Source organism: Leucoraja erinacea, chromosome 26 (assembly GCF_028641065.1).
Source record: "Leucoraja erinacea ecotype New England chromosome 26, Leri_hhj_1, whole genome shotgun sequence".
NCBI lineage: Eukaryota > Metazoa > Chordata > Chondrichthyes > Rajiformes > Rajidae > Leucoraja > Leucoraja erinaceus.
Window position 1 is genome coordinate 18492338 of NC_073402.1, and position 18795 is coordinate 18511132.

General features: G+C 42.5%; 1 long non-coding RNA gene across 1 annotated transcript in view; it reads right to left on the reverse strand.

Moving 5' to 3' along the window:
* Positions 1-3322, reverse strand: part of LOC129709736 (uncharacterized) — a 30123-nt gene extending 26801 nt beyond the window's left edge. The window contains exon 1 of the long non-coding RNA XR_008725555.1: positions 1805-3322. This is a non-coding gene — a long non-coding RNA (uncharacterized LOC129709736). The remainder of the gene's footprint in view (positions 1-1804) is intronic.
* Between the last annotated feature and the right edge of the window lie 15473 nt (positions 3323-18795).

Genomic DNA, 18795 nt, shown 5'->3' on the forward strand with positions numbered 1-18795 from the left:
GGCGATGCTTGTCGCCAGGATCTGTCTGAAACATGGAATGTAATGAAATACTTTATTATCTCATGTGTTAAGGCACAGTAATATTCTTTGTATTAAAAGCAAAGTACTGAAGAATGGAAATCAGAAAATACCAAGTTAGGTAGCATTTGTGGAGAGAAAAGCAAATGGGTGATACTAGAAGTTTGGTATGATGCGAAAAGATGAGTAAAGTTTCTGCCGATCAGCACTGAGTATTCACACAAGATGGATGGCCTTAAGTAGGAAGCTTCTCATAGAGTGTAAAATGTACATTTTGGTCAGAATGTGTATTTGGTGCAGAGGGGGAAGGCAATTTTGGCTGTGCTGGGTAGTGTCGTTTTGGGAGATTCAGTATTTAATACTTAGTCTTTTGATCTAGTGCTTCATGCAAATTGATGCAAGTTTCATGCACGTTTTTAACTTGAAAAACTTTTATCACAGATTCAAACTAATCATCCCAATTAATTATGTACTGTAGCTCTGACAAAGTTCATCAATGTTTATAATGTTTATACTGTTTCTCTCTCAACTCACGCTGCCGGACTTGATGTATTTATTGCTCTTAGTTCAAATTTCCAGCGTCCTAAGGATTTTGCTCCTGTCTCAATGCAGAACGGGCGGTGTGTCTGAACTGCAGAACATGAGTGTGTGTGTGATGAGATCGACGATGATGAATAAGCATCTCTGGAGTAGGTGTCGCCAGCTCAAAATCCCTGTGTTACACTTGACTAACCCACCACTAACTGAAAAGTGTAGCTCTCTCTCCCTTCTCTGCAACCCTTGCCATGACCTTTATAATCTCCAGCCCTCACATCCAACACCAGTTCTCTCTCACCTGCAACTCCCTAGAGCTGTCTGTTGCCTAAGATGTATCCAATATCCTTTGTATGCTCTGAACTGGCAGAATGCACACCGCAAAGATTTTACTTCACCTGAGGCCTGCTCAGCAGTCAATGACGCCTTGGGATATATATACTATTGAGTTTCTTAAAGGCTGGTTCATAAAAAAAATGTTGTGCCCACTGTATTGCAATTGTTTAATGTGCCTTTGTAGACACCCACTGAAGTCTAATAATCTGTGTTTGAAATATTTGTCTATTTTGACTGTACCCACTCAAACTTGTAGTTTAGTTTAGTTTAGTTTAGAGATACAGTGCAGAAACAGCCCCTTCATCCTACCGGGTCCATGCCGACCAGCGATCCCCGCACATTAACACTATCCTACACATACTCGGGACAACTTACAATTTTTCCAAGCCAATTAGCCTACAAACCAGTACGTCTTTGGAGTGTGGGATGCAGCCGGAGCTCCTGGGGAAAACCCACACAGGTCACAGAGAAAACGTACAAATTCTGTACAGACAAGCACCCGTAGTCATGATGGAACCTGGCTCTCTGGCACTGTAAGGCAGCAACTCTACCACTGTGTCACTGTGCCACCAAACTGTTCCATCTCGGCCCAGGGTGTGTGGTTTAGGTCAACAGCCAAAATCTTTTAGTGGGCAGGCCAAGAGCAGAAGGCCTCACCGATCCTGGGGACCGACCCGGCATTTCAACTTAGGGAGGGGGTGCGAGTGGAAATCACAAACAATCAATATTTGGATCATGTAATTAAATTTATACTCCCACTGGTTGAAATACTATTTTTTTTTGCTGTGGATTGAGTAAAGTTTTTCAATGGCAGAGAGCAAACAATCATTAAACTAGGAATTACAGTGTCTACAAGGGAAAAAAAATAAGTTTACAAAGTAAGCTGCTTTTACACATACATAAAATATTAACATACCTTCTATAGAGGATACAAAATGCACACAGTCATATCAATGCACCCGTCCTGTACAATGGAAGAATTCATAACAGAAATTGTCTCCATAATGGTCACAAAATAATGATCCACTCAGTCACAGAGAAACTGTATCTGACATCCTCCTTATATACCGGACCTTATTTCACTGGTTCAAGATCATACTTCTTTTCTCATCTGAAGGTAGTTACCCTGTCGTGTCACTCTCTGCAATAATCAGCTTTTGTACAAATGCGGGTTCAGGCCTTAAGGTCACTTTCTCTTCTTCATAGTAAAAAGGTGAAGGATCCATCTTTGAGCATTGACGGATCTGAAATGCACTCTGTTAATCTTTCTCTGACCCGAGGCAAAGTCACCTTTGGGTCGGTGCTCAGGTGTCTGTCCCCAATGCCCCATCTGCCTAAATCAAGGCCTCAACCCACTCTTATTTCCCAATGCCCACAGGGCATTGTGGGAAGGCAACTGAGGTAGTGCAGAAACTCAGGACAAATGGCTATTATTCTGACTGTGCAACTAAATCATACTTCAGCATGACATAAAACCCTCTCTGAGGAGTCTTTAGTTATTACGCCTTCAAATCAAAGGACTATATATACAGATATTTACTGTACTTAGCGAAATGTACCACATTACTCAGAGAGACAATGTAATGTGGAAAATTTTCTTTTAGTTCTAAAAGGACTGCATCTGAAAGATTGGCTACTTTATAACTGAGCTGTCTTTCAACCTTTGCTATTCTGTGACCTTACATTTTGTCTCATTGTTTTAAACTGATACAAAGATGCACTCGCAAGAGATTAAATCCCTGTCCGCAATAGGCGATGGTTTTAAAAATCCACAAATTAAATTCACTAAAACCCCTTAGAACTGGTACAAGGAACGGGATGCGAGTTTAACCCAATTCCGTACCATCTGCTAATTATTGTGGCCACAGAATGCAGCCAGCGCTAATTGCACTGTTGTGCGGCTGCAAGCATCAGCAGGAGGGCAATGTCGTGAGAAACTGGTGCCGCTTGGAATTAGCCTGGGCTAATTAAGGCCACTCCTCACCTCTTCAGAGGGGAGGTGGATTATGGTTGGAGAAGGTGGCACCTTTTAATGGCATCCCCACCAAAGTGCAGATGTCCAATGGCCCGTTCCTCACTGAGGTTCAGTGGGGGGTGATCCTCCCTGAACGCCTTGGCAGATATGGGAACACTGATCCAGCCATGTTGGGCAACATCTAGTTTGAGCAGAAGCCTTTAACTCCGGACATTGTCCTTCTGCTGCTGGAGCGTCATTCTCTGCAGAGTGCAGTGGTATTTGAGAATCTGGAAACCACTGAACGAAGAATTGCAGCAACACTCAGGGATGCCAATCAGCATCTATGGGTGTAGATACAAGATAGAGCAGCAGAGTGGCGCAGCGGTAGAGTTGCTGCCTTATAGCATCAGAGACCCGGGTGCTAACCTGACAACGGGTGCTGTCTGTACGGAGTTTGTATTTTCTCTCTCTGACCCTCTGACCGGTGCCCCGGTTTCCTCCCAGATTCTAAAGACGTGCTGGTTTGTAGGTTAATCGGCGTCTGTAAATTGTCTGTAGTATGTCGGATAGAACTAGTCATTGGTCAGCATGTACTCAGTGGGCTGAAGGGCCTGTTTCCATGCTGTATCTCTAAAGGAACTGCATATGCTCTTTACAAAAACAAAGACACAAATTAGTAGAGTATCTCAGTGGGTCGGTAAAAGGCGTTTTAAGCTTTAAAATGGCCACATCGGTATACCCTGATTGGCATCACAGCCTTTCCAGACATCCAGTGGGTGTTAGTTGTGCAAATGCTCATCCTCTCCAATATGGCATTTTTTGAAAATGAAGACTAGCTGCTGAACCCAAGTATTACATCAAATGTTTAAGCAACTGTGTCTGGTTTAATATATTTAATGCGTTACCGAGTTCCTATTAATGCAGAGAGTCCTAGTTCTGAAGAAAGATCTCGGCCAGAAAAGTTGCCTACCCACATTCTCCAGAGATGCTGACTGACCTGCTGAGTTACTCCAGCACTTTGTGTCCTCTCTGGATTCAATGATAGGCAGTGACATTTGCTACAAGCTGAGATAAAGCTCAACCCACCACCCATTTAAGCTAACCAGCGATGGTCTCTTCCGAGTCAGCTTCATCCTACCCAACCTCAGGAATCAGTTAAACTTCATAAGAGACATAGGAGGAGAATGAGGCCATTCAGCCCATCAAGTCTACTCTGCCATTCAATCAGGGTTGATCTATTTACCCTCGCAACCCCATTCACCCGCCGTCTCCCTGTACCCTTGCTAATCAAGAATCTATCAATCTCTGCTTTAAATATACTCAATGACTTCCACCGCCATTTGTGGCAATTAATTCCACAGGTTCACCACTCGGGGTTATCGAGTGTGTGCTCACTATTACAAACACCTAGAGTTTCTTGTGTAAGAAGCAGCTGCAGATGCTGGTTTACACCGTTGACACAAAAAGCTGGAGTAACTCAGCGGGTCAGGCAGCATCTCTGGAGAACTGTCTGAAGAAGGGTCTCGACCCAAAACATCACCTATTCCTTATCTCCAGAGATGCTGCCAGACCAGCTGATTTACTTCAGTTTTTGTGTCGATCCCCAGAGTTTCTTATTGAACTTTTATTTCATAGCCACTGTCATTTCTCTCACAGATATCCCAAGTACTGAGTTTTGTTGTAACCTGTGCTGAAGGTTGTTGGGCTGCTGTGGGAGGATGCAGTGAAGTGTACCAGACCTGGTGGCTGAATGTTTATCCGAAGCCCAGGCTGAGAGGTATGAAACGTATGCAAGGACTGCGGTTGCAAACCCTTAGGCTGTGCCTCCAACACCACCTAGTGGCGCCACTGCCTCAGGAAACACCCCCAGTCTCTTTTAAATACCAGCAGCATTAAAAACTTTTCAAAGCTCTAGAGCATAACCCCCCACACCACCCCCCCCCCCCCCCCCCCCCCCCCCCATTAGTTGGAAGTGCACACACAAAACCTATATGTTTGAGCATATTTGACAAATGTGATCAATTGTGGAGAAAGCAAAGCTTTCAGTATCTTGGAAATGTGCCTACACATGGCGAGTGCCTGCAGGGACAGCCACTTCTCATCCATTCACAGAAAGGATTGTGTTAGCACCTTATCTCCCCCCATATTGCCCATCTGCAATTTTCCACCAGATAACTCTCAGGTTTCTGCAAACCGGTGATTGTGCTTGGACTACTGTTCCTTCTGATAAATGTTAATAACCTGGACGTGGACACACGGGCATCCATTTCAAAGTTTGCGAGCAACACAAAGCTCGGCAATGTGGGAAGCAGTGGGGGGAAGAGCAACTGACTTCAGCAGCGGTTACTGTGAAACAGCCAAACTTGTGGGTAGATTAAACTTAATGCAGAGACATTCGAACTGATGGATCTTGTTACAAATAAAGATGAGGAGAGACATTATCGAATAAACTATGTAATTATAAAAGGCATGCACGAACAGAAAGACCCGGGGGTTGTACATTCGGAAAGATTGAAAGTGGCAGAAAGTTGTGAAAATGGGATGTAACTTATGTGTGCAACTTTAAATAAATTATGGCCATACTTAATGCAACCACCGATTATGGCACGTGTTGTACCCAAAGCAATGTTGTTGATGGATGTTGCATCCAAGGCAATGAAGAGGGTATAGAGTTCTTCTACTAAAATGAACCCAGAAATTAGAAATCATCATTTTTGTGGGTAGACCAGAGAAATGAGTTCTGATATAGTCAGAGGAGAAAACATTATAAAGGAGATTTGACAAAAGTGTTCAACATCATGAAGTGTTTTCATGGAAGAATAAGAATTATTTCATTATAAAGGATTATTAAATAGTGATTTTATAATGATTAATAGTATTAAACAGACCCAGATTTAAGATTACCGCATTTAAGGTGATTGAGGCTAAGGAACAAAAAATGATAAAAGGCAAACATTTACACTGTAAGTTAGTTTGATTGGTAGCGCAATGCCAGAAAGCACAGTGGAAGCAGATTTATTAATAATTTTCCAAAGGCAACTGGATAAATATTTAAAGAGATATCAGCAATGCGTGGAGGAGACGGACTTTGAATAGCTCTGTCACAATCTGCTTAAGGCAGGAAGGGCTGAAGAGCCTCTCTCCGTTTGTTGCATCAATCCATGGTTTGACAGTAAATTGAACAAATCAAGTCAACCAGGCCCACAGTTATCCTGTGGAGGAAGGAACTGCAGATGTTGGTTTACACCGAAGATAGACACAAAATGCTGGAGTAACTCCGCGGGTCAGGCAGCACCTCTGGAGAAAAGGAATAGGTGGCATTTCAGGTTGAAACCCTTCTTCAGACTAAGAGGCAGGGGGAAGGGAAACTAGAGGTATGAAAAGGTGCAGAGCAAATAATCCAGGTGAGACACTTGAACACTTCAGAGAAACCAATGGACCCCTAAGTGTTTGGAATGACATTTTGATCTGAGAGTTGGAAAATATCACAGGCAAAAGGAATAGATTGAGTGCAACTATGTTCAGATAGATTGAGTTTACTGACCCGAAAAATAAGAATAATCTGGAATTTGCACAACGTCTTCAATGTGGGCAGTCAGTTTTCATGACAAAATTCCCAAAACGGCAACTGCACAAGTGGCCACATAAGTTGCTTTTGGTAATGTGGATGGGTGGCTATACAGAGATCAGTTCACCAAAACAGCACGACTACTCTGCCACAGATAGAAACATAGAAACATAGAAATTAGGTGCAGGAGTAGGCCATTCGGCCCTTCGAGCCTGCACCACCATGCAATATGATCATGGCTGATCATCCAACTCAATGTCCCGTACCTGCCTTCTCTCCATACCCCCTGATCCCCTTAGCCACAAGGGCCACATCTAACTCCCTCTTAAATATAGCCAATGAACTGGCCTCAACTACCCTCTGTGGCAGAGAGTTCCAGAGATTCACCACTCTCTGCGTGAAAAAGTTCTTCTCATGGTTTTGGATTTCCCCTTTATCCTTAAGCTGTGACCCCTTGTCCTGGACTATAACCGGGAACAATCTTCCTGCATCTAGCCTGTCCAGTTTCTAAAGATCCCCTCGCAATCTTCTAAATTCTAGAGAGTATAAACCAAGTCTATCCAGTCTTTCTTCATAAGACAGTCCTGACATCCCAGGAATCAGTCTGGTGAACCGTCTCTGCACTCCCTCTATGGCAATAATGTCCTTCCTCAGATTTGGAGACCAAAACTGTACGCAATACTCCAGGTGTGGTCTCACCAAGACCCTGTACAACTGCAGTAGAACCTCTCTGCTCCTATACTCAAATCCTTTTGCAATGATGGTGTTGGGCCGTTGTTTATACCCAGGGCAGAAAGGTCCTGAGATCAATGCCTCAACTAAAATACTTAAACTCTGATAGCAAAGCATTCTCTTGGGATTGTACTGAAGTAATGATCCGGATGATGTTGGCTCTCTGAACCCACAACCTCTCTCTGGTTGGAGGTGTAATACACTATCAGAGGCAAAGCTGTCTCTAGCTCCCCCATGCAAAGGGGGCTAAAATTCCTGGGTGGGAGAAAACTGGTGGAAAAGCTGAGGAAATATTCCAACCCTTATTCCCATAAAAGGAAGCACCTTCTGTTACCCTTTGAGTTCACTCCTACCTTGAAGAAGGTGCCATACTGAAGGTTTTCCTAGATGCCTGGATATTTCATTAGTTAGCCTGTCAACCCCATTACCTCAACCTCCCTAAATATTAATGGAAATTGTGGATTTTGTTCTAAGTTTTATCAAAGACCTTAAAATTTTTTCAGGAGTGAAAAGAATTTGAACTGAAAGAAATCAGATTGCCCCAGACTTCAGTGTATTTGTGCCTGTAAGGATCATAAGCATTTGTGGCCTTGCCTTACAGGGTACAGCAGCGAGGGTGGGGCAGTGGGCAGACTATTCCACTTATTAAATCCTCAGCAACAGGTAGCCAGAGTACCCAGTCTGTTGTTATCAGGCATCCATGAGTGTTAAAGCCAACGGCATCTCTAATGTGTACAGGACTTCCAGTACATTGGTCAGATTGCAACATGCCGAAACTAGAACAAAGGAGGAATCTCTTCCATCCACGTTTGAGTGTGAATAGCTGCTTGTTCGTGTCAGCAGTGACTTGGTTGCCGGCACTTTAGCTGCTGACTTAGAAAATCCCAGGTTCAAGTCTCTCTTCAGTCACTGCATAGGAATCGAGACTGACATTTCAGTGCAGCCCCAGGGGAGTGTGTCTCAATCTGAGGATCCATCTTTCAAATGAGATGTTAAATCAAGGTTCTCTCTGACTTCTCGGGGACAATTGAAGGACCCCCACCATAGTATTTCAAGGAAGATCAGGGGGTTTATCACTAGCGCAATATGTATCGCTCAACCAACAACATGAATGCAGATTATTTAGTGATTATCACATTTATGGAGCAAAAAACAAACAGCGGGAGGAACTCTGCAGGATAGGCTGCTGCATCTATGGCAATGGACAGGCGAATGTGATCTGTTCATTTGCCTCCACAGATGCTGTCTGTAACGACCCAACACAAAACATTACGCATCCTTTATCTCCAGAGATGCTGCTTGACCCGCTGAGTTACTTCAGCATTTTGTGTCTATCTTTGATATAAACCAGCATCTGCAGTTCCTTCCTGCACAATGCTGCCTGACCGGATGAGTTCCTCCAAAAATGTGTACTTTTCCTCAAGATTCCAGTATCTGTAGTGTCTTGCTACTCATGGAGCTGGATGCGGACAAATTGGCTGATGTTTTTTTAAACACTTTCTTACAGTGATTTGATTTCAAAAAGGATTTCCTTGGCTGTAATGCACTTTGTCGTGTGCTGAAAAGCTGCATGGAAAGAGCTTGTATCAATCTAAGTTTTTCATTTTACAAACTCACTTTAAGTTAGAGAGAGGGTCTTTTACATCATGCTCATGTGCTCTTTACCACAAATGCAGTAATCAACCTGTGATTATGGATCATTGCCTCTGAATAAAAAGGTTGGCCATTTAGAAATAGGGTGGGGGAATAAGTTTCTTCATTCAACAGTGTGAACCTTGAACATTTTCCACCTTAGAAGGCTGCAAATACTCAGTTACTAAGTCTCTTCAGGACCGTTTGATAGCGGTATTATTCACGGATGAAACATTAACTATTGATTTTCTTTCTCTTTCTGAACAGCTGCGCATTTCTAGCCTTTTCTGCTTTCAGTTCAGTCAAGGTTTGCATGCTCAATGAATCAGGGGGTTTGGGAATGGTGTGGGATGGTGGAGTTAATATCAAAGATTAGTCACAATCTGATTGAATGGAAAATGATAGAAGTGGCTTGCCACGCTACTGAATGCTGGTGCATTTGTCCCCCCACATCAAGCTGCTGTAACACATTGTGTGCATGAAGGATCTTGTGTACAGTCCTACGTGTGATAATGTCATGTCATAACTATAATTCAAGTCAAAACAAGGATTGAATGGAAAATGACAGTATAAATTTCCATCTAAGTGGTCATGGAGGTTGTCACACATACACATACGAGATGTGCAGTGAAATGCAATGCTGCGGACTTTTGTGCCCCCAACCAAACAATCTATAACACAATCAAGCTTCTTTTACACATAAAATGTGGAAGGAAAAATGAGGGGAAAAACTTCTGTACAGTTAGTCCCTGGTGATATATGCGTTTACAGTCCGAATTGCATCTGGGAAGAAACTCCTATCAATTCTCCGTTCTCAAGCATGGCAATGGAACCGTAGCAGCTGGAACAGTCCAAGGGGTGGAAAATGATTTTATTTGCTCTGTTGCATGTCCTGTTGTAGTAAAGTGAAGTTCCCATAGTGCTTACCTCTGCAGAGCCTCTTGTCCTTGCAGAGCAATTCCCAAACCAGATGGTAATGTTCCCGGACAAGATGCTTTCCACCGCCGCTGCGTAGAAGCACTGGAGGATCCTCGGAGACACTCTGAATTTCCTCAATTGCCTGAGGTGGTAAGGCGCTGCCTTGCCTTACTGGAGTGCTGAGGCGTGGGGGGTGAGTGCATTGGAGGAAGGGGTTAGTCATTGTGTGTCTGGGTTTATATGAGTGTCCGTTGATAGCATTTGAAAGGTTTGCTAACAACTGACTAAAATTGACCTCATGCAGGATAAGGAAATTTGCAGAAAAATATATTTTGGAACACATAGTACTTAAGATAAATTAAATAGTTCTAAATATTCTTTGGATCTCTCCCAAATAAACTTTAAATATTACGCAGCTATTTCCCAGTGAAAGGCAACATATCCAACATCCTGTATAGGAAAGAACTGTTGGTTTAAATCTAAGATAGACACAAAAAGACTCTATTCGCAATGCTTCGAATCATACAGACTGTACTGCTCCCTACCCCATGCATCAAAATGTAATTCAAAAGCCAAACAAGAAAAAACGCTGGTTGAAATCAGTTAACTCACCGAATATGTGGGCGAGAAAAAGTACCTCAAAATGATATTGAATGACATAATGCGTATTAGATTAGATTCGTTTATTGTCATTCAGACCTTTCGGTCTGAACAAAATTTCGTTTCCCTGCAGTCATACATATAATAATAAAATGGCAAAAACACACAATCAACACAAATTTAACATCCACCACAGTGAGTTCACCAAACACCTCCTCACTGTGGTGGAAGGCAAAATCTTAAAGTCTCTGTCTCTTCCCTCTTTGTTCTCCCTCTGCGCCGAGGCGATCCAGGCTCCAGATGTATGTACCTTATACAACTGAATGTCAGAGGAAAAGTGCCTTTAGTAATTTTCCGTTACTCTAGTTTGTCTACGGTGGACTATTTACGCAACATTGGGTTTCACAGAGCTGGTGAGGGTTGCTTTGGTGCAATTTAAAGGGTTTTGGCTGAACCAGTTGAAGGTTATGGAATCTGGTGCTTGGTCCCCTATGATTAAATAACGATACTACGTTGGACCCTAATCTCCCCGGACCATTAAGCCTGCAACCCACACAATCCAAATGGAGATGCCATCTTTCCAACCCATGCATCTGATCGTGATTACCATCAGCTTATCTTGGCCCAAACTTGAAAGTTCCCACAAAGAAGGACAGGAGGAAAAAAAATCGCCTTTCAGTAAGTTGAATATGCAAGGTCCATTCTACATTGCACACAGCCTCAGGCATTCATAAATGTTTGTCGTGGAATAGGATGAGCTTGGATACTGGAATATATTGTTGCAGCATTTGGGTACATGCTGTTCCCGACCCTGAATGATTTCATGGTTCTGATGATTTAGTGTTATGGATTGGAGTGCAATTATCTACAAAGAAATCCACACGCATCCAAATTTAACTTTTAAATTTGAGCAGCGTTTGTGGAATAACATCCCTCAAAGAGTTAACATTGTTCTCCATTTCCTCTCATTGTGGCCCAGTCTCTGGAATGCATCATAGGCAGCTCTTGCTAACTGTGCCACCGTTTAGATAAAGAATCTAACGTTAAGGCTGACTCATCTTAAGATCTTATTTTGAATGGCAAATACCTAGACTAAGGAGGATATGAAAGGATTAGGGAGACCGGTTCCGTCAAAGGGCAAGATGGAACGACTTCAGAACAGAACGAGCCCATGTCAGGCAGAGGCAGCTGGACAAAGAATGTCTTGGCACAGTCAAATTATTATTTTTTCTCCCTAATGCCACATGTTGAATGTGACTTTGCTAAAAGCAGATTGTTTCATGATTTAATTTTATTTATCTTCTTTCTTTGCACGGAATGGCTGCTGCATCCATGAATCCCACCAATACTGCCCATTCTCAACACCTCCTCGGTGCTCCCATGGGACATAAAGCATGGAACAGTGCAGCCCAGGATCAGGCCCTTTGGCCCACAATGTCCATGCCTAACATGTTGCCACGTTAAACTGATCTCCTCTACCTGCACATGATCCATATCCTTCCATTTCCTGCATATCCATGTGCCTTTCTAAAAGCCTCTTAATTGCCTCAATCATATCTATCTCCATCATCACCTCCCCTACCAGGCACCCACCACTTTCTCTGGAAATAGTTTGCAGCACACATCTCCTTTGAAATGTGTTCCTCTCACCTTAAAGCTGTGCCCTCTTATCTTTGACAATTCCACCCTGGGAAAAGGTTCTGACTGTCTACCACATGGTATAATTTTATATACTTCTATCAGATCTCCTCTCAATCTCTGATATTCCAGAGAAAATAATTCACGTTTATCCAACCTCTCCTCAGGGCTAATAACCTCAAATCTGGTAACACTCTTGTTCACCCTATCCAAATCCTCTACATCCTTCCCTAAATGGGGTGACCAGAATGGCACCCAATACTCCAAATATGACCCAAATAAAATTCTATAAAGCTGCAACATGAGTTCCTGGGTTTTATACTCAATGTTTCATATGGGCCTGTCCCACTTAGGCGACTTTTTAGGCGACTGCAGGAGACTATGCGTTCACCACATGTTCGCGGGTGGTTGCCGGGGAGTCGCCTTCATGGCCGCGAGGAGTTCCCACCTTCTGGGAACTAGTCGCGGCCTCATTATGGTCGCCGTGAATTTTTCAACCTGTTGAAAAATTAGCGGTGACTAGAATGAAGCCGCCGTGGAGATTAGCGAGAATTCACGAGCCGTAGGTGGGTCGTCAGGTGGTCCTAATGGTTTGCCAGGAGGTCGAAGGTTCTCGGAGGTTCTCGTAGGTTGCAGCCGGTGTTTTTTATTTTTTTTAATTTTATTTTTATTAGAAGTACAATAAGTTACAGTAATACACACCACATATATCTCATTACATTTGTTGTACCCCTTCATTTTTCGAGCTTTAAAAAAGATAGAAATAAAAGAAGTAAGGGAAGTGAGAAAGAGTCGTGAAGGTGCAGGAAAGTGTTGGGAAAAGAAAGGCCATTAGAAAAGGAGTTAGAGAAGAAAGTTAAGAAATAGACCCTAGAAAAGAAAGAAAGAAAGAGAAAGGTTGTAGCCGGTGTTGACCGGTGAAGTTCATTGGTTCTTTTTTGGGAAAAAAAAGGTAAGCAGTAGTTTTCAGAACTAACGATATGTTAAATGTCCGCCGAGATTCACAGCCGTGTTTCTCTGGCTTCGTAAAGGTTGTCTCCACTCCTTCTCCCCCCTCTCCCCCCTCTTTTAAAGGACTTACCATACACAGTGTTGCCACTTTCACGGAGCTTTGGACTTGGACCCCAAGATCCTTCTGTATATCAATGCTGTTAAGCGTCCTGCCATTAACTGTATACTTTCCCCTTACAACTCAACCTGCCAAATTTTATTCTTATTCCTAATTATCTTAAATGTTATGAAGTTGTGATCACTATTCCAAGAATGCTTTTCCACTGAAGCATCAGTCACCTGGCCAGGCTTAATTCCCAGTACAAGATCTAGTATAGATCTAGTACAAGATCAGGTCATAAGAAACAGGAGTAGAATTAGGCCATTCGGCCCATCAAGTCTACTCTGCCATTCAATCATGGCTGATCGATCTCTCCCTCTATGAACTATGCACACACTGATTCAGGAAACCCTCTGGGATACATCTAACAAATTCTGCTGTCTGAGCCTTATACAATTGTTATTGAGGATGTTAAAAATCACTCACTATGCCAACCCTGTTGTACTTGCATCTTTCCATAATCTGTCTACATATCTGTTCATCTATTTCCTGCTGGCTATTAGAAGGCCTATAGTATAATCCCATTAGAGTGATTGCACATTTCTTATTTTTAAGATCTATTCATATTTCTTCAGTGGCCGAACCCTCTGGTATGTCCTCTCTGAATGCCGCCGTGACATTCTCCCTGATTAGTAAAACAACTCCTCCACCTCTTTTACCTCCCTCTCTATCATGCCTGAAACTTCAAAACCCTGGAACCTTGGTGAGTTGTCAGTCCTCTCCATCTCATAACCAAATCTCCGTAATGAACACAACTTCATTGTTCCAAATACGGATCGGAGCTGAGTTCAGCAGATGCACGCAATTCTCCAGCTAACTTTAATTAGCTGCCAAAATTGTTTTCTTTTCCTGCTTCTTATTTTTTGCCATTAATATACTGCCTATCCCTTCTCTGAACAGGCACTGCCTGCCTCATTCAGCCAACTGTTGTGGAAGGCAGGCAGCACTTTCACCTTCTTTCTTGTACTCTATAACTCCTGCATTAGGAGGAAATTAGCACTTGTTTTAATTATCAGAAATAGAAAACAGAAGTTTCAAATCAATTCCCAGCCCCATTCAGTCCTGGTGTGAGAAAAAGTGGCACCTTAACTTCAAGCACGATTGGTGGAAACAAACCATCTAACACTTTAGGTGTCTGGATGATTCCAGGTGTTTATGTCTCCAGATGTTTCCACGGCAACATGTTTATTTGCTTCCGTTGCTCAATTTCCCAGTAATATTCTGATGCATTTCCTTCCTGAAGATCACTCACTAAACAAACAAGGTCATAATTTCCTCCTCTGCGCCCCTGAAAATCAAGATTTGAGGAACTTATTGACATTGTTCAAAAATTCACCTACCATTTTTTTTTTTTGCAATTACAGTAGTATCCTTTACATACTGTGAAATTGAGCAACAACATATGGAGCAATAGACACGAAAGAGGGAAAAAAAATGTTCCACGAGTAAGTGTACTTTGGATATACCTGGTGTTTGCTGCCATACACAACAACCCGTTCTATAAGCATCTGCAATCTCTGTTTGACCGTTCTGACTGAGCCCCCAGGCTCTATTCTACACCCGTCAGCTTGGTTTCGCAAATACCTGAGCCACATGTGGAAGGCCAATCTCTCTGATGTGGTCTGAAAGGCAACTGGGGATATGGGCAGTAAAGTCCAGTAGCTGGACCCTGGAGGATTCACACAGCTTCTGTCATCAGCTGGCAAAGTTTGGGCTCGCTCTAAAGGCTGTAAATAACAATTAAATATGTCCAACATTCAGACATTAAAAGTTATTAAAATTGAAATAAACAAAATAAAAATGATCATAAAGGACTGCCTTACAGTGCCAGAGAGCCAGATTTGATCCTGACTATGGGTGCTGCCTGTATGTAGTTTGTATGTTCTCTCTGTGTCCGCATGGGCTTTCCCTGGGTGCTCCGATTTCCTCCCACACTCCAAAAACGTACAGGTTTGTAGGTTGATTGCCTTTGGTAAAGATTGTAAATTGTCCCTAGTGTGTAGGATAGTGTTAGTGTAGGGGGATCGCTGGTCGGCTTGTTTCTGCAGTGTATCTCTAAACTAAGCTAAACTAAACTTTAAGATAGTTAATTAAATATATAGCTTCAATTATAATGAATGAAAGAACATAATAATAATGAAAAATAATTCAAAAAATATTTGTAATTCACAGGCCTAGAATCTCCATTGAAATCAATAGGTCCTCAGGTTCTGTGCCAAGATCAGCTAATCTGGGTTCCAATAAGTGCTCTACCTGTGCTAGAATTTTACTGACCTATTTGTATCAATTAGAAATTGTCAGTCAAGACAAAGTTTGATGAATTTTATTTACAAAGCTACCTTGTGACAGATTTAATGACTTTGTAGCCTCTGACACTTTCTCTTCCCAACCATTATCACAGCACCCTACTTTACACTAATGCAAACAGGAAAACTCCATGGGATTATATCATAAATAGAAAATGCTCATATAAATATTCAATGCAGAGCTTGTCCAGAACCAGACACCATGTCAGACATTCTGCAAATTGTCAGACGTGTTTTCAATTTTTAAATTGAGTGAATAGTTAAGCCCCTGTCCCACTTAAGAGACCTACACAGCAACCTCTGGTGACCTTGCCCGCCACCCTAGGTTTCCATGAGGTCACCGGAGGTTTTGGTCACTCTCCCTAAAGTGATTTCCGCGTGGTCGAGGCTTCACCTAGGTTGCTGCTATTTTTTCATCATGTTTAAAACCGGCCTCGACTAAAAATAGTTTGCCGTTTTAAAAATGGATAATTTTTTAGTCGCAGGTCTAGTCGAAGCTGGTTTTCTTCATAGTCGAGGGAGGTTTTCAACATGCGTGGGAGGTGGTAGGAGGTTCCAGGACACCTTGACCTTTTTTTTTGGGTGATGGGCAAGGTCACCAGAGGTTGCTGTTTGGGTCTCCTAAGTGGGACAGGGGCTTTACAAGAATTATCCCTGGAACGATTGGGTTTACATATCATGAACATTTGAAGGCACTGGCCCTGAAATTTAGAATGATGAGGAGCCTCATTGAATCTTACTGAATAGTGAAAGGTCTGGATAGAGTGAATGTGGAATGTTTCCACCAGTGGGAGAGTCTAGTGCCAGAGGCCATATATTAAGAATAAAAGGGCAACCCTTTAGAAAGGAGATGAGAAGGAATTTATTTAGTCAGAGGGTGGTGAATCTGTGGAATTCATTGCCACAGCCAGCTGTGGAGGCCATGTCAATGGATATTTTTAAGGCGGAGATTGACAGGTTATTGATTAGTAAAGGTGTCAGGAGTTATGGGGTGAAGGCAGGAGAATTGGGTTGAGAGGGAAAGATAGATCAGCCATAATTGGATGGCGGAGTAGACTTGATTGGCCGAATGGCCTTATTCCGCTCCTAAAACTTATGAACATGAAGAATATTAGTAAATCATTGACCTTCTAAGAAAGTGCATGCTGAATGTTTAATAATTTTGGATCAATAGGTACATCTCACAGTGAGATCAATTAAGTGTCTTAATTAATGTCTGGCACACTGCAATTGCCAGCCTGGTTTTCATTGAACAGGATCATGGAAACCGTACCATACGTGATTTATTCACTGTTTGCACTGTTTTGTTCTAATCAGTTTTATGATTACTGGTCCCTAGATCAGCCCGCATCATGCAGTGAGGGGCATTGGAGTCATTTAGGACAGATCATCATGCAGGGAGCTGCCCAAACAGAAAGGCAATCACCATTAAACCTCTTCTTCGTGTTTCCCCTCTCCTCTATACCAGCCGTTATGGTAACTGCTGCAAGAAAAAAGCTGCTGGAGGAACTGGACGAATTGAGCAGCATCTGGGAGTGGAAAGGAATGGTCGCCATTTGGTGGAAACCCTGTATCAGGACTGTGAGTGGAAAGGGGAGATAGTTAGTGTAAAGAGAGGGGGAATGGTAAGACAGAAGCAGGAGATGATGGGTGATGGACTAAGGAGGTAGGATGGACAGGCAGAAGGAACCAGGCAGGAGAGAGGGAGGGTGGAGTTGGCAGGCTGAGGCACGTGGATGATGGACGGAGACAGGCAGAAGAAAAGAATAAAAAAAGGAAAGAGAAAATAGGAAGCAGATGGAGCCAGGTGAAGGTAGAGGAGGGTTAAACTGGAACTGTTCTCCGGCTGTGATGGAAAGATCTCTTAAAAGTAAATAGAGCTCATTAAACACTGATTCATTTTCCAGTGATTGGCCTGGTAATGACGTGGCAGTCAGAAGCTCTGCTTGCAGCTTCCACCAGGCTGTGTTTCAGTGCACAGTTCTACATGCAAAACTGTGTTCTTTTGCTTTTAACATTTGTTTGGCCAATTTCACAACTTTTCGTGAGGGACCTGAGTGGGTGTGATTGCTGTATGGGACATATATTAAATGCACAAAGAGAGAAAGGTCCCAGTTTCTAGGGAACAATGTCTGAGTCCACACTGGCCTGAGTGGGGAGGGAGCAGGGAAAGCATGCTGACCTCCTTAATTTTTTTATTTCCATCGAACAGTCACATGCCACTGAATATAGGGTTTAATAGAGTTATCGATATGCCCCCCCAATATTCGAAAATTCTACAAGGTTCGTTCATACAAGTCACACCTGAAGATGAGTACGTTTATTGGATCATTGAATTGAATCTGTGAATCATTGAATTTGAACACAATGGTTCTCAATCATTTCCAAGTCAAAATATTAATTCCTGGACTCCACTGTCCACATTTCTCTCGCTTTCTCTAGCCTTGGGGAGGCACAATGGTGCAGCGGTAGAGTTGCTGCCTTACAGTGCCAGAGACCCAGATTCGATCCTGACTACGGGTGCTGTTTGTATGGAGTTTGTATATACTCCCTGTGACCTATGTGTGTTATGATTGTGTTTATAATTTGTTTAGTTGTTTTGTTGTTTGTCTTTTGCACAAAAGTCCGCGAGCATTGCCACTTTCATTTCACTGCACATCTCGTATGTGTATGTGACAAATAAACTTGACTTGGCTTGACTTGACTTGACCGCGTGGGTTTTCTTCGGGTGCTCCGGTTTCCACCCACATTCCAAAGATGGTTAATTGGCTTCTATAAATTGTCGCTGGTGTGTAGGTTAGTGCCAGTGTATGAGGTGATCGCTGGTCAGTGCGGACTCGGTGGGCTGACAGATCTGTTTCCATGCTCTATCTCAAAAATAATTAGCCTCTGGACCATTTGCTTTTCGCCTTTTCACATATTTGCTCTCTATTAATAGCTCACCTCCCTGAAATTCTACCTCCTAAGTCTCCTTTAAAACCTTCATCCCTGTTCATGAGATTCCCCGCTGACTGAAGACTGACAAAGATTCTATGCAAACACAAGGTGTTGTAACATTCCTCAAGCAATCCAGAATATGTGGGCTATATTAATTTGAATAACACTAGAATATAGATTTTTCTCTCTCTGATAAATTTTCTATTGTGCCATTTTACCACAAAGACTTAATTAAACAATTCAGAGACAGCATGGAAAAGTGTATTAAATCTGATTGAACTAAAATTATTGGTCTTCCTGTTAACTGTTACATTATTCCTCTAGAAAAATGAAAGTCATTAACTTCCCTGCACCATAACACTTAATCCTGCCTTCCTAAAAGGCCATTAAAATCAATCTATCTCATTTCTAATCAGATCCTAACAGGCATAAGAGAGATATCGGAAAGTGGTCAGATGCTCAAACCCATCAAATTTTAAAGAATTGAACAACAGCTCGACTTTAGTTA